The sequence below is a fragment of the Struthio camelus genome, chromosome 1 (genome assembly GCF_040807025.1).
Source record: "Struthio camelus isolate bStrCam1 chromosome 1, bStrCam1.hap1, whole genome shotgun sequence".
Classification (NCBI taxonomy): Eukaryota; Metazoa; Chordata; class Aves; order Struthioniformes; family Struthionidae; genus Struthio; species Struthio camelus.
The window spans coordinates 102,860,035-102,875,626 of NC_090942.1; the positions used below are offsets into that span (position 1 = coordinate 102,860,035).

Consider the following 15,592-nt stretch of genomic DNA (forward strand, 5'->3'; position numbering starts at 1 on the left):
AAAATTGTTGGCAATTTGTTTCAGTTGCTGCCTGTCCTCACTGTTAAAAAGAATTGCTTGCACCTCATTTTTCTACTCTGTTGTTTTTCCTAGCTTTAGCTCTCCTTAGTTGTTTCTCTTGTACCTTTTGTGTACAAGTTTACAAACCCCCTACTATCAGTTTTCTGTTCCTCATGTAAGTACGCGTAGCCTGTGCTAAGCGCTCCTTAATAACTTCTAAACAAACGAAATTGCTCGGGTCTGTGATCCTTTTCCAGTCCTTCAATCATTCTCATGGCTTTTCTCTAAACCACCTGTTTGTAACACCCCCATCAGCAGCGTACCCTCACTGTGATACCACAGTGCGGCTCGCAGGCAAACATCCCTGTGTCCCGGCAGATTATGTAGCCCAAAGGTTTTGAGCCCGTGCTAATGTGACTGGTTGCCTGTTTTCACCTCTCTGCCATTGCTGTGCGTGCGTAGGTCTGAGATCCTCGAGCAGGAGGACCTGGCTCTGCCTTGGTGCCGAGGAGTTTGCACATTGCTGTCGCCCACCTTCACGCCTCCCTTTGGGGTAGCATGCGCATGGATCTCAGCCCTTAAATTTACAAGACCACAAAACCTATTTTTCAATATGCAGCTGGCACCACGTGGGAGTGGAAATGGTTTCAATTTCTCTGTGAAAGATGAATTTGATGAGAATTTACTAACAATCTATAAATATTTCCAAAACCAGAATCAGTTTTGAAGTTACTCTATTTATTTTACTACTCATCTGTTTCGCAGTAGCTTTTGACAACGTAGGAACTTGAAGTGCAAGACAAATATTGTTGATTGTCAAACTCTATAAATTATCGTTAGCACTGTGTGGGAATTTTTTCTTTGAAGTGCTTTCTAACAGAAAATGAGGTCTTGTGAGAAGTAGAATATTTTGTAGAAAAGTTAATTTAGATCAATCTTTTTTTTGTGGGAGAATGGATTATAAACAGTAAGCTTGATTTCACTTTCAGTATTTCTCTGAAACAAATAGGTTTTGTTTGTTGATTTTTTGTTATCATTTTTATCATGTATGTAATTTATTACAGCAAAAGAAAGAAAAGAAACTTTAATTTTATAAAAGCAAAATTTATATCAATGCTGCATAAACTTTTAAATTTTTTTTTATTTTCCCTTTTGCAGCAGAAAGTTTTAAAAATCCTGTAAAATCCTATCCCTGGAAATCTTTATTTGCTTGTGCTGTGGACGTTTTGACTTGCACTTTTGCTCGAGGCTAGAGCTGGGCCGTGAAACTTGTTTTCACAACCTGCTAGGTTGGGAAAACTGAACACGGGAAGGCAACTAACTCAGATGTGAACAGTTTGGACACTGGAGGGGCAACCTACTCGAGTCTCGCAGTGCAGTGTACCTGAGCCCACGTTCACTCATGGATAGCACTGGACAGATCGTTACAGACTACCTACAGCGGCTACTTGTGCTATCTAGCATACGTATGCAGTGTAGGAAGTTGCTCCTCCTCCGTCTCAGTGCTTACTTAGAGTTTTCACAAGACAAAACAAAATTCAGGTGACAGAGAAGCAATAATTCCTTCCTACAGATAATGTATGGAGAAATTTAGGCTATACTTAAGGTCATGGGAAATCCACAGATAAATTCATGATCAACCCAATTTTAACTCTGTTCTAGTTCCACTTTTTTTTTTAATGCAATTTACAGCCTTTCTCAGTGAGATATATTTACGTATGCATCCTTTGAGGTGAAGCTTGTTTTTTTTTAATTTTTGCTTGTTTGTTCATTCGTTTGTTTTTCCCCTCCTTGCTCCTCCAGTATAATCGTTTCTAGAGAGTCATTCATTCGTAGTAACCAAACCTTGGTATCTGAGATACTGCTGTTATGATTTTTCTGAATATAGGTTGCCCTTTGAATAGCAACTGTCGTAATTAGGTGGTGATAAAAGTGATAAACTGCATGAAAATACCTTCTCTAAAGGCATCACATCCTAACAAGGATCATGAGCATATATTTTTTCCTAGCCTAAAACTGAGCACATAGATTATCTCGGAATAGTACATAAATTCTTGCTGTGTTATACAGTGTCATAGTATAATGTCACACTGTTTATACTTACATTGCATAAATGTCACACTCTGTCACAGAAGAGAAAAAAAGTGGCCTTGTCCCAGAGCAGCATGTACTTCCCCCCCCCCCCCCCAACTTTTTTTTTTTCTTTCAGTGGAGAATGAAGAAAATCCTGAACCCGGTGACCTTGCAGCCTCCGAGGAATGCGCATGCATGACGCATCCTGCATTCTGATACTGCGAAGTTCAGTGCCCTCCATGTAAATCTCTGCTTAAAATACAGCAGCGTCGTTAGTTGGTATGACTGATGAAACGTTGCAAAGCCAGAATGAATCACAACAAGGTAGTTACAAGGGATGGGAGAATGTAAATAAATCAAAGCGGAGATACTAAAGCGGTCTTTTAACCATAACATTTCTCAGAAAGTGAAAGGTGGGGGGAAATGTCGGAATTGTTTTTCTAAGTTTTCTGTGTGTCACTTGTTAAGCTATTCTCCAAGAAATTCTTAGGGGATAGGATGTGCTGTTTGAGAAAACTCAGTGGCACGCTTTTGTGTCTCACTTTAGGGATCTGCTCAAACTTTCTTTTACACCTTTCAAGGTGTTCGCTGTACACCTTGAGAGAGGGAGAAATCTCTCTATCCGTTTTCCTGAGATCTGCTCCTAGGAATGGCATGTACCAGAAAGAAGAATTAATCCTTTGTGTATAATTGCAGGCATTCTGGTTAGCATGAAAGAAATGGTTTGTTCGGTTTTGGACGTGTATTTTTTGATTTGAGCCAATCCCTAATCCAGGAGGGAGCTTACCGAAGCTCTTTAGATGGCTTTGATTCCTAGTTTTGTATTATTTGTTTGAGGTCTTGTCTTGCTTAACCGCTCCACTTCAGAAAGTACAAGGTATAACGAAAGTGGCTGGTCACAAAACCACACGTTTATAGCAGTTACTTTAATGTATGGTTCATTTTACTTATCTGCGTATCTCAAAAGTAACAGCAGTTCCAAGAATGCAATTTCCTATCCTCTCTTCTAAGGCTATGGCAAATCGATAACTGTCTTAAATTTCCTTTTTCTTTTTAGCTTATTTGAGAACCTATATTTAAATTTAGCAGATACACTTAAAGCTATAGGACTTTGCTATAAAAGCAGATGTTTGTTGTTTTGTGCGTATATATGCATGTGTCAGCAGGGAGCACGCAGCAGGTGGTTGGGAAGGATGTTTCGATAGCTTCAGTAGCTTAAACTTTGTGTTCTCCTTATCTCTGCCTGGATGGCAGACTTTTGCTTTTATCTGTTTTCTCATGTAACGATGGCTTTTGCCATCTGTTAATTTATGTCTGTTCCCAGCTAAGTCATTTGGAGAAAGAATTTGAATCTACTAGTGTTACTTAAGTTGTAGGAGGAATACAAAGAAAGAGAAATTTCATCAGTTGTGTTCCTTTTCACTTCCCTGCAGAGAGTTTCTTTATGGTTTCTTCCTTATAGGAAGTTTTCAGCAATTCTATTACAGATTTTTAGCTCTTTGGAACAATTATGAAGTAAAATTTTATCTACTGTAAATGCAAAGAATAGACTTTCCAGAAATGCTTATTTAGGTCTCCCTTCCAATGTCAAAAGCTGATTTTGAACCATGAAGCTTAAAAAGTCTGCGGATTTTTATATGATGTTTTCTGTTACCGGGATGTGGTTAACAAGATGCTTGAATAATAAAAGAACTTAATATATATATACTGTACAAAAACTAAGAGTTAGTTTGTGATCCTGAAGAATACCGTATGTTTTGAATTTAGCTGACTGTAACGGTTTGTACTTTCCCTGTTTCATTTATGTATTGTATTGGCCTTCCTTGCTGCATTAATACTTCATAGGCACATACAGTATATGGTGATTGACAGCTGTTCTAAGGCCCTGATTCAGGAAAGCATTGTGGTGCATGCTGATTCCTACTCTAATCAAAGTCAAATACGTTAAAGCACTGCCTTGAATGGAGTAAAGCATGTGAAGCATGTTTTTGAATACCTACCTGAATTAAGGTCTAAATAATCCTCCTTCAAGGTGAACAAAATATATTCCTCACTCTTTTAATTGTAAAAAAATGAGATAGCTAGCCTCTGCCATTTTGTTTCTTAGCGGCTACATTTGATTCATACCAAAAAACTGTCCTAAAAAGTATCACCATTGGAAAGAGGGTAAAGCACTGGGCCTTTGGTGAGTCCCGAACAAAACACAAGCAGGAGCATTAAAAAAGAATGACTTTCTCAATGAAGTTGCTATGGAAATGTCAATAAGCAGACAAACAAATTAAATGATCTGGTCAGGACTTTTTGTTTCTGCTCTTCTTTCCTCGTATGAGAAAGTACAGGAAGGAATATGTTCAGATAATGTGGGAAGGAACATATTCCAGAAGTCCTAACGTTGCACCAGTGACTGTCCAAACTTGAGTATCTTGTAAAAATACAATTAGATCGGTAGGTCTGTCATGGAAGGTCTGTCTTGAAGTGAGAGACTGAAAACCAGTGGTGTCCATTTAGAAACCATACCACAGTGGAAACCCTCCTGCCCCAGGCTGCCTGAGAATAAGCAGTACTGGAGGATGCTCAGGAGCAATGCTCAGGTCTGATCGCACCGCTGTGGCAGCAGGCCTTTATTTTTGGTGTGCCAGCGATGCCCAGCCTGTTGTGTTTTAATTGCTGGCAGTGACTGCCCTTTTGTTTTTATGTATTCCCTCTCTCAGTGTGCCTTCCATTCTGGTTTGTTGGCAGCTCTGAAATGCTCATAGTTCCAGCAGTGATTGCTTTCATAAGAGTCATGAGAGAGTGCACCTCTAATATTACCCGCACTGTAGGTAGAAAGCAATAGTTATCGTTGGCAGTATGCCTGTGAATAGAAAGTGACATTTTAAATGGACACTACTGGTGCATCAAGCAGATGAAATTAAAGGGAGACTGTGACAGCTAATGAAAGGTTGGTATGGGAAATGTCCCGGGTGAATTTGTTGTTTACAGGCAAGTATACCTGATTGGATGGAGATACAGCTGAGTGCAATTCACAGTGGGAACAAGGAGATATCGCGTGACAAATGCAGCTCTCCCAGGGTAGAGTTAGTTAGTCCTTGCTTGGGGAGATTCATAGGTTAAGCAATATCATCTGAAGTGCCATCATCAATGACTGAAGGTTTTTGGCTGCCAAAGAAATTTTTGCTGCTTCATGCGGGGAAAACAGCCTTTTGCAGGTCATTTCCAGATGTTAATAAAATAATGCGCAGAGGCACAGAAAGCGGCTTAAAAGCAAACAGAATCAATCTAGCATCCTTCCTTCACGAGAGAGGTAAAAAGGCCAGCATAATAATCTGTCTGATATGCATACAGTTAGTTAAGGCTAGTTAGTTGCATTTACACAATGCATATCTCACGCTAGTGATTGCTCAAAGTGATTTTTGGAAAATGTCTGTGTATAAGCATTACCGGAACTACATGGGTACTGTAGTACTGCAGCAAAGTCTGTGTGCCAAGTTTTAGTCCCCATGAGGTGCGCAGGGCTTTAAACATTGGCTTCAGTGTGACCATGAATTGGATTAAATTTACTCTCCAGGGATACACTGCTTAATCGAGCAACGTCCTGCCTGGCTAGTGCACTCAGTCTTGAACAAAGCTATTTTGCAGCTATTTGATAAAATTTAATTTTGAGAAAAGTCAGAAAACATCAATATCAAAACTTTAAATAAACATTTTTTTTTAATGTAGACCACCTAATTTTATTGTTTAGACTTCTCAAGCAGAAGATTCATTTTAGGTCTGTATTTTTGGGCATACTTCCATTTATACACCGTCTTGGATCGCTGTTCAAACAGAAAGAACAAAAGGCAGGGTTTTCAAAAATTTTTAGTACAGCTGGCATCTCAGAACTGGTTCCAAGCCAAGGTCTCCAACTCACAGATCCAAGCAGGACCTACAAAGGCATTTACCAAATGTTAGGAATGAAGACTAGGTGTGCTCTAGCATTTTAAAATGCTAAAATAAACAACATTATGGTTTTTGAGTTTTCTAAAATTGTGTGCGAAGAAGGGAGGCACGAGCTAAAAATTGCATGTGAATATTATCGGGTGAGTGTGTACGTATGCATGTGTATTTAAAACTGTTTGTTATTAGTTTGCAGATAGGGATCCTGAAAAGAAAACTGAAGCAATCAGAGTAATTAACTACTTTTTATTCTCACTAGGAAAATCTAGAATAGTTTTAGATGCAGAACTTTGCCATTTCTTTATACAGTGGACTAAGCCAGATAGGTGATTCAGCAGTGATGTTTTTGCTGGCAGCTGGCTGGTCATTCTTCAGTGGAGCTGCAGGGCCTGCAGATGTTGAACTGTTGGGATTCTACAGAGTTTCTAAAAAATATTACTCAGATAAAATCCATATCCATGGCCTGCTAAGAATCCTGCATGGCGGTATTCACTATTGATTCAAGTTTTGAATATTAATGTGTTAGTGGCAACTGTGGGAAGCTACTGAAGAAGAGATAATGATGTAAAAAGCTAATGAAAAATAGCTATTGCTAATAGAGATGATTGTTTCTAGGCATGATGTGAAAGTAATTGCAGGTGTGTTCTTATTTTCAAGCAGCTTCATCCTTCTCAACAGGGACTCTTCGCTGCTGAATTATTTAGGATTACATTGTTGTGATTGAACAGAGTTCAAATTTAGAAACGTAGCAGCCAACAAAAAAGAGAAACTGGAACTGCAGAATAAATAAAGTTTTGCGACTTCAGTGAGTTCTCATCCTATCTCTTGCCTCTGCTTGTGCCACTTATCAGCACGGTCAGAGCTTGAGAGGCACTGCGGAGGGTGACGAATTAGTTGTCGGCCCTGCAGCTGGCTCCCCCTGCAAAGGGCAGGTGCTGAGGCTGCCTCTCCTAGGCACCACGAAGAAATCCCTTCCGGACGTCCTGCAACCTCATCCTTCCCTGCAGAAGTAAGGGAAGGCAGCTCAGCTTGGCCCCAGAAGAGAAAGAGTTAACTGTTCAAAACCCCAGGCTCATTTCTGGGTCAACCACCTGGCCACGGGGAAAGAGTCACAGTGCCAAAGCCAGTACCCCAGGGCTGCCCCGAAGGGAAGGAAATCCCAGCTCTCTGGGAATGCAAGGTTGTAGGAAGAGATTTAGGGATATGTTTGTGGGAGAAGCAGAGATGGGCTGGAGGACCCAATTTTTTTCATGGTGCTTGATGTTGGAGAGGCACAGGATGACATTAAGCCTGTAAACACGAAGGTTCATACCTGAATTCGCGGGTGCCCTGGTGACAAAGGATACAGAGAAGGCAGAGTTATTGAATGCCTTCTTTGCTTCCGTCTTCACTGCTAAGGCCAGTCCTGAGGAATTCCAGACCTTGGAGACAAGAGAGGAAGGCTGGAGAAAGGAAGACTCTCCCTTGGTTGAGGAGGATCGGGTTAGAGATCTTTTGTCCAAACTTGACATCCACAAATCCATGGGCCCTGATGGGATGCACCCCCGAGTGCTGAGGGAGCTGGCGGATGTTATCGCTAGGCCACTCTCCATCATCTTTGAAAGGTCCTGGAGATCAGGAGAGGTGCCTGAGGACTGGAAGAAAGCCAATGTCACGCCAGTCTTCAAAAAGGGCAAGGAGGAGGAGCCAGGAAACTACAGGCCTGTCAGCCTCACCTCCATCCCTGGAAAGGGGATGGAACAGCTCAGGCTGGGTAGATGAGGGCAGAGCAGTGGATGTTGTCTTTCTGGACTTCAGCAAGGCTTTTGACACTGTCTCCCATCACATCCTCCTAGGTAAGCTCAGGAAGTGTGGGCTAGATGAGTGGACGGTGAGGTGGCTTGAGAACTGGCTGGATGGCCGAGCGCAGAGGGTTGTGGTGAATGGCGCAGAGTCAAGTTGGAGGCCTGTGGCTAGTGGTGTCCCCCAGGGGTCAGTGCTGGGTCCAGTCTTGTTCAATGTATTCATGGATGACCTGGATGAAGGGACAAAGTGCACCCTCAGCAAGTTTGCTGATGATACTAAACTGGGGGCAGAGGCTAACACACCAGAAGACTGTGCTGCCATTCCGAGGGACCTGGGCAGGCTGGAGAGGTGGGCAGAGAGGAACCTCATGAAGGTCAACAGAGGCAAGTGCAAGGTCCTGCACCTAGGCAGGAATAATCCCATGCACCAGTACAGGCTGGGGGTTGACCTGTTGGAAAGTAGCTCTGCCGAGAAGGACCTGGCAGTGCTGGTGGACAACAAGTTAGGCATGAGGCAGCAGTGTGCCCTTGTGGCCAAGAAGGCCAATGGTCTCCTGGGGTGCATTAGGCAGAGTGTTGCCAGCAGGTCGAGGGAGGTGATCCTCCCCCTCTATTCAGCCCTGGTGAGGCCTCACCTGGAGTACTGTGTCCAGTTCCGGGCTCCCCAGGACAAGAGAGACATGGCACTACTGGAGAGAGTCCAGGGGAGGGCTACCAAGATGATTAGAGGGCTGGAGCATCTCTCCTCTGAAGAAAGACTGCAAGAGCTGGGCCTGTTGAGCCTGGAGAAGAGAAGATTGAGAGGGGATCTCATCAACGTGTACAAGTATCTGAAGGGGGAGTGTCAAGAGGATGAGGCCAGTCTCTTCTCCGTGGTGCCCAGCAACAGGACAAGAGGCAATGGGCAGAAACTGAACCACAGGAGGTTCCATCTGAACCTGAGAAAAAACTTCTTCACTGTGAGGGTGACAGAGCATTGGAACAGGTTGCCTAGAGAGGTGGTGGAGTCTCCTTCCCTGGAGATATTCAAAAGCCGTCTGGATGTGATCCTGGGCAATATGCTCTAGGTGACCCTGCTTGAACAGGGAGGTTGGACTAGATGATCTCCAGAGGTCCCTTCCAACCTAAACGATTCTGTGATTCTGTGAATTATCATCATATCTTAGAACCGTAGCTGCAGCAAGACACTAAAGGCAGCCTTGACTAGGATTAGTGTCCTTTGAGGTAGACTGGACCATTAACCACCCAAAAGGATACTAGTACATATTTGAGGCTCAGGATTCCAATAATGGTACAGTGAGAAGGTCTTTTGTATGAGATCTTGCCTCTGCCATGGATAAATCTGTTGATTTATTCTCAAATGAAGATTCATTTTTGGGACTAATTCCTAGCTACTTGATATTTTTAACAGAGAACTGAAAGATCTGGATATAGTTTAAGGCAAACAGTGTTCTCCCCAGTGTCTGGCTTGGGACTTGGGAATTATGTAGGGTAATTTTGGGGGATCATGTAGAGTGATACTAGTTCTTAGTATTTCAGAAAATATCTAGGCTGATACGAAATTTGAATGCAGATATTTTCATTCATGCAAAACTAGACATGGATTCACCAAAAACTGCAACTTACTCTGGAAAGTGTTAAATGTGCATAATGAGTACAAACTGCTTCACACTGGTGTAGCACTTCAAACTGAAATTTGTAATGGATTAGCTACATTTCCTCAGGATGTAGAAGACCATAGGCAATGGAACTTTGGAAACCTAGCAGACTGAAAACTTCTTAATGGAGAGGTTGTTTGAATTCAGCTCTATGTAATTTAAAGGACAAGAAGCATATACAATGAACAGGAGATGTGCATTTATTTTCAGGCAAGCCAGGTAAAAGCCGCTTTCCTCTGCTTTCATCGCATAGACAGCAGAGATGGCTTCTTAGCGTTCATAGCAAATTGAAAGTATGAATGCTTATTTACACTCTAAAAAGAATTATGTTTCTCAGTTCTAAGTGAATACAGTGCTTGAAGTTGGAAGTTGAAGTTAGCAAGTGTCTGTGAGTTGTAGGAGGCTGGTGAATAATTATCTGGGAAAAGTAACTTGAACCATCTATTCAGAGCACTTGAATTGCATTTCCTGTATTTTCCAGATGTGTCTTTTCTTGTGCGTGTTCACTTCTCAAATCAGAAATCATTTAGTTTAGAGACCAGTGTGTGTGCGTGTGTGTGTGTTTTTAATGACCGGATCCATACTTAAAACAAGCAAAAAAACTTTCCTCTCTTCCAAAACAAACTCTTGAGTTATTCTAACTCATAAACAAGTAGAAATATCATTTTGATTACATCAGGACAGCATAATAAGTTTGGACATATGGTTCCTAAGCAACATTTGTTTGCTGTGGAAATCAAATGGGAGCATTAGTCAATGACTCAAAAATGAGCAGTTTGCCAGTTTGAAAACACAAGGAAGTGCCCCAGCCATACCTAGTCATACTTGCAGGGGAGGAAAGGTCTAAGGACGCTTTCTCTGCTCCATACACTGCAGACTCTGTGTTCATCCCACGACAATCTTTAGAGCAAATTAGGCACACAGGGTGAGGATGCGGGGAGGAAAGAGGAGCAGCTGCCTGCCATCCGAAGAAACAGAGAGCTAATAGCTTCCAAAAAGAGGGGCATCTTTTTGAGCTCCTGCAGTGTGCCCATTTGTGTGCAAACACATCGGCACTGTGGCAAACAGGCTCCCTGTTATTCTAAAATGACTCATGAAGAATTAGGTATTGTAAAACAGACGACAGTAAAGATCTCCAAACTCCAGATAGATCAGTTTCAATTTCTTCTCATTTAGGATTCTTCAGTGCTGGCTTAGATTCTTGTGGAGTCTCTATACTTACGTGACTGGAGGAGACCGAAGGAGAATGTCAATCATAGCCTGATTAGCATGAACTCCTTAAACTAAGGCTTCATCTTTGACAACTGTGATATAAACTTACTCTTCCAAGAGTAACCAGGACAGGTACCTATAGGTGTCATCCATCACCTTCAGCTCTGCTGACTTACTTGCAACCTGCCTTCATAGGCTCTCTTTGTATTCCTTGACCTTGGTTAGATTTTTTTAAGAGTTTGAACTTTGTATTGGTTGAGTTCTGCCCTGAATAAAAATGTTCTCCTCTCCACAGGAAGTTGTGAAATCCTAATAACTGAGGTGAAAGTTTCAGAGAGCTGTAGTTCTTGTGCATGTTTTTAAATGCAATTAAATAGAGCAGTGCTGATGAAGTTGCAAGACTTCCTCAAACATCTCACAGTGGCATCACTTTTTTGCCTACTCTGACTAGGTAACTGCTCTCCTTGAAGGCTAAAAAGTGCCAAACTGAGAATGTAGGACGGAAAAGTGATGTGGAAGACGAGGAGACTTGTGAAACAGTAAGCAAGGCATGCCACAATATTATTTCCTTTCTCCTTGGGATCCTATATTTAATGAAACTTTGAGACAAGGAACAGCCACTTTCATCCATAATCTGAGTTAATACATGATAATAATCCTATCTGAGGTACTACTGTTTTGCATATAGGAAAGAGCTAAGCAGTATTACATTGGACTAAATAGTTTTGCAGGTTTGCTTACCTATTTGGTGACATATTTTGGGGGGATTTTGTTTTATTTTTGTTTTGGATGGTCTTTAGTTCATAGTGAGAGTGCTTGGCATTTCTGAAGTTCTGGTGGTCTCCATTTTAGGATGAAACATAAATTTTAAGGCTCCTCGAGACCGTAAGGTTATGAAAATGTGAGCTCAAGCGATTAATCTAGATCTATATGTAGAGAAGTGGGAATGTAGAGAAGTATAGAGGGTCAGAAGTGGAATCACAGTTCTGGGACTTCCTGGTTCCTTGTTTAGGGACTGTTCTTATTTTCACTGGAGTGAATAGTGAAAACGTTTGTGTCACTTTATGAAGGACTGAGACTCATTTTGATACCTTAGACATGATATAACTCTCAGCACAGCTTTTCCTGAAATGGTCTTCTAGCATAAGATCTCTGTTATTAAATCCAGGCGCATAATATTATTCATTTTTTCAGTGTTTCCACAAGTTAGTGTGATATGGACACAAAGTCCAGAAATGTTGCCAAGTGCCAGGACTTTGATTTTCGATGGTTCCTGCCTTAACCCTGCCAGCTGTTGCTATGAGTAGTGCTGTGTACAGCTAAACATGCTCATCTGAATTTTAGAAATTATGTCATTGAAAAAATAAATACACAATCAAAAGTAAAATTATTTATTAACATTGAGGTAAGGCCTGAAGGCCCCTACCCCAGCACATGCTGTTGAAATCCAAGCTCTGTCAGCAACTCAGATGACTGGTTCCTGAGCCAGTTACAGACAATGAGTCTCCCTAGGTATGTAAATAGGAATAGACTGCTGGCAATTGGGACTGCTTTTGAACAGTAAATTGCTTTCTTTGTAATGTTGGTTTCACATACACTCCATCTAATACATTTCAAACCCCCATGCTTTTTAGTTTATTATGCCTCTCAACTCTTTTCTACCCTCCTCACCCCCCCCCCCACCCCCCCCCGCAAAGAGCACCAAAATAAGTCTGGAGAGAGAAAGGAGAAATCAGCTGAAAAATGAAAATAAGCATCTGTACACAATCATATCCTCCATCAGTGTGAATTCAAGGCACTTGAGTCTTACACAAAGCTGTGAACATTATGTGCCAAATTTGTTATAGGTGTAGGCAGAAGCTAGAAAATACTAAAAAGACTAACAGTTCTCATTTTCTATCTAATTACAAAATATTTTGCAGCCAATAGGTATTTAGTAAAAAAAGTAACATGGAGACAGATGAAATAGATGCCTCCAATAGTGTAGGTTTTATCCGGATGTCATTCTTAAAATGCATATTTACATGCATGAAAAGTTCTATGGACTCATTTTTTAAAAAGTCAGTTTCCTAGCATGTTCTAACTTGGTAAGAATTGTGAGGTTAATTAATCTGACTTTTGTTTTTGTGGCCAAAATCAGCATGTTGTATTGTTTTTACAAGCAGTTTATGCTGTGTCATTTTCTATACCTTAAAGTCATTCCATGTAGGATGTACTAGTTTTAACAGAAAGAAGTTTTCATATTTGCTTCTGCAGTCTTCCCAAATGACCTGTCTTTAATAAAAAATAAATAAAATAATAATTAAAAACAACCTTATGTGGACCTAAGACCAAGATTGAGGAAAAACGAGAGCTTCCCCTGTCTTTTTTCAACTAGGTATTTCTGATTTTAATAAAGACATTGTGTGGTGAGTGCAAAGTGAAAGTGAGGAACTGGATTTTAAATATCATATCAGATCCTGATCCTGTAACTGATTTTTCATACCTGACTTGGACATGATGTCTGAATGGCACAAACCTTAGAAGAGCTTAGAGTGAAACAGAGTTGAAGTTTAAAAAAGTTGAGGTTTTATCTCTTAGAGAGATACTAGCTAGCACTTTCTAAATTGCTTTGGAAGAGGAGAGATTTGCTTTTTCCATGGGAGAATTTAAACGTTTTGCCTAACAACTGAATATGGTATGGTTTGCATTCAAAAGCCTGCTAATTTTTAATGCCTGGTGGGGTTTGTGTTTTGGTGCTTTATGAATTTATTTTCCTTTCTCAGTTGGGCTTCTCATGTTATTCCACAGCTCAGCAAGAAGAGAGGTGACTTTGGTGGGGCCTGGGAAAAAACGTCTGACCAAGAAGACCAATGCTGAAGGGAAGATGGGAACTCTTCAAGCCCTGACTTCCATAAATTACCATGCTGGTATTCACTAAGCAAAATTTCAGATTTGAGACTTTCTGTCAAATTGCCAGCACTAGTACCTGGAACCATAATTTCAGACATGTATGACATTTGGTAGGTTTTACCTTTATGCGTGGATGTAAGATAGATAAAAGCACTTAGGGGATTGCAAGAGCTGGCTACCCTGGCATACAGACTTTGCCATTCACTTCGGTGCTTGTAAAGGTTAGAGGGACCAGCAATGCACATAGCCCAGGGCATAGCCTGTGTCACTTGAGTCAAGTATAATCTTGTGGAACTCGTACCTTTCTGTAGGCCAAATTTCAGTGTACTGGAGCTTGAGTTTAATCTGCATCTGCAATTCTTTCACACTCCTGAAATCCTTCGTCTAACGTAGATGATGAAATGGAAAAGGTGGGGATGCTTGATATCTTCTGACCACTACTTTATGCAAGGTCTTCCTAAATTGACAAAGCATATTGTCTTCTTAGTTATCAAAGTATTTAATATCATTGTGACTTTGGAAGAGTAGGTATTTCATGGATTTTTTTTGTATAATAAACTCATCAAAGCTATGTCGTCTTCTGGTGGCTGGTTAAGATATGCAACTAATCGGCATCTACAGCTTTGGTCATAGTTGTCTCTATCCAGGACCATCACTAAATCAGGCTGCTTTCAGAAAAATTGTATCAAAACTAAAAAAGGCTAATGGATCCTTTTACCTCTTCCCTATACCAATAGTCCTAAGAGCACTGACTAGTGTGATGTGTGAGCCTGAATGGCTTGATGGAGTTGTATATGCACAGCCTTTGTTGTTTGGATCAGGGAGGTATACTAGTTTGTTTTACGTCTGGAATCACGCTTTGGTTTGTAGTTGTCCAAACGTGTATGTAGACACCCAGATATGCATATCTAATTTCAAGTAGTTCATTTTAAAGACTAAATGTAAGTTTCAATCAGAATGGCAACGCAAGTAACACAGTAAATCTGCTGTGTTAACGCATTGGTGGCATTATAGCACCTTTGCTTTTCTGAGAATAATATCGTTTTCTGAGGTGCTGTTTGTGAGGTAATTTCCTTTATTCACAATAAAGAGTTAACTTATTTCAATGGTACTGTTTCCGAATTAGGGAAGTGCTCTTTGTATTGTAGTAATAGTCACCCCAATGCCTAAATTTTCTCACGCACGTTTATTGTAAAAGAACACTATTAAACAGCAAAATTGGGGACTTTAAAGGTTAGAAATGTCAATATTTAAGACTTAAATTTAAGATTTAAGATTTTTTTTTTTTTGACAGTCTTTGTTTACATATTGTTTTACCTTCACATTATCTGAGGTTGGGCTGAAGATGCTTAATGGACATCTCTGCATTTCTTCAGTGTTCTGCAGGTGGGTAGCATCATATCCCCTTAACAGAATGATCTTCAGATCTTATTGTGGCAACTAAATGATTAATTTCCTGATCAGTTTTTCTTCCTGACATTTTCTGGGGCATCACTCCAACTTCTAGGCTCTGCAAGCAGTAATTCATAATAGTGAGGGGAAGGTATTCATGAATATTAGCTTCTTGATATAAGATACTTAGAACTTCTCACAGTATGCACTATAATTTACATGTCATGTTTTGAAAGAGCGGCTCCCACTTAGTCCTGCTGAAACTGAGTAGCTCAAAGTTCTTTCAAATCAAATCACAGAAATTCGGCAAATGAAGATGACGGAAAGTAATGTGTAAATCTGGACTTCTGCAATATGCAACAAGAACTTCAGCAGGTGTAGCAAACCTGGTTCTCTTCTCACCCTTGCTTTCACCTTGCTGTTGCAATTCCTGCAATACTAATGTCACTGACTCCCTACAAGTGGTAAGAAATGTTACTAATAATTGCATTCTGATTTTTGCATTCTATTGCATGTCTTATTTTTGAGACTTTAAATATGTAGAACTAACCCCTGGAAATTCCCTCGTAGCATCACGTTGACTTCTATCCCTATTTGGGGAGCTAATGGAGTGGTTGCTACCCTCTGTGTGAACCAGCATTAGAG

General features: G+C 40.7%; 1 long non-coding RNA gene across 2 annotated transcripts in view; it reads left to right on the forward strand.

The window, feature by feature from the left end:
* Positions 1–14,772, forward strand: part of LOC104144203 (uncharacterized) — an 87,607-nt gene extending 72,835 nt beyond the window's left edge. Inside the window, exons 5-7 of one of the 2 annotated variants that reach the window (XR_694075.2) lie at positions 2,210–2,397; positions 11,115–11,202; positions 13,454–14,772. This is a non-coding gene — a long non-coding RNA (uncharacterized lncRNA). The remainder of the gene's footprint in view (positions 1–2,209; positions 2,398–11,114; positions 11,203–13,453) is intronic. The other variant, XR_694077.2, reaches the window with a different exon arrangement.
* The last annotated feature ends 820 nt before the right edge of the window (positions 14,773–15,592 follow it).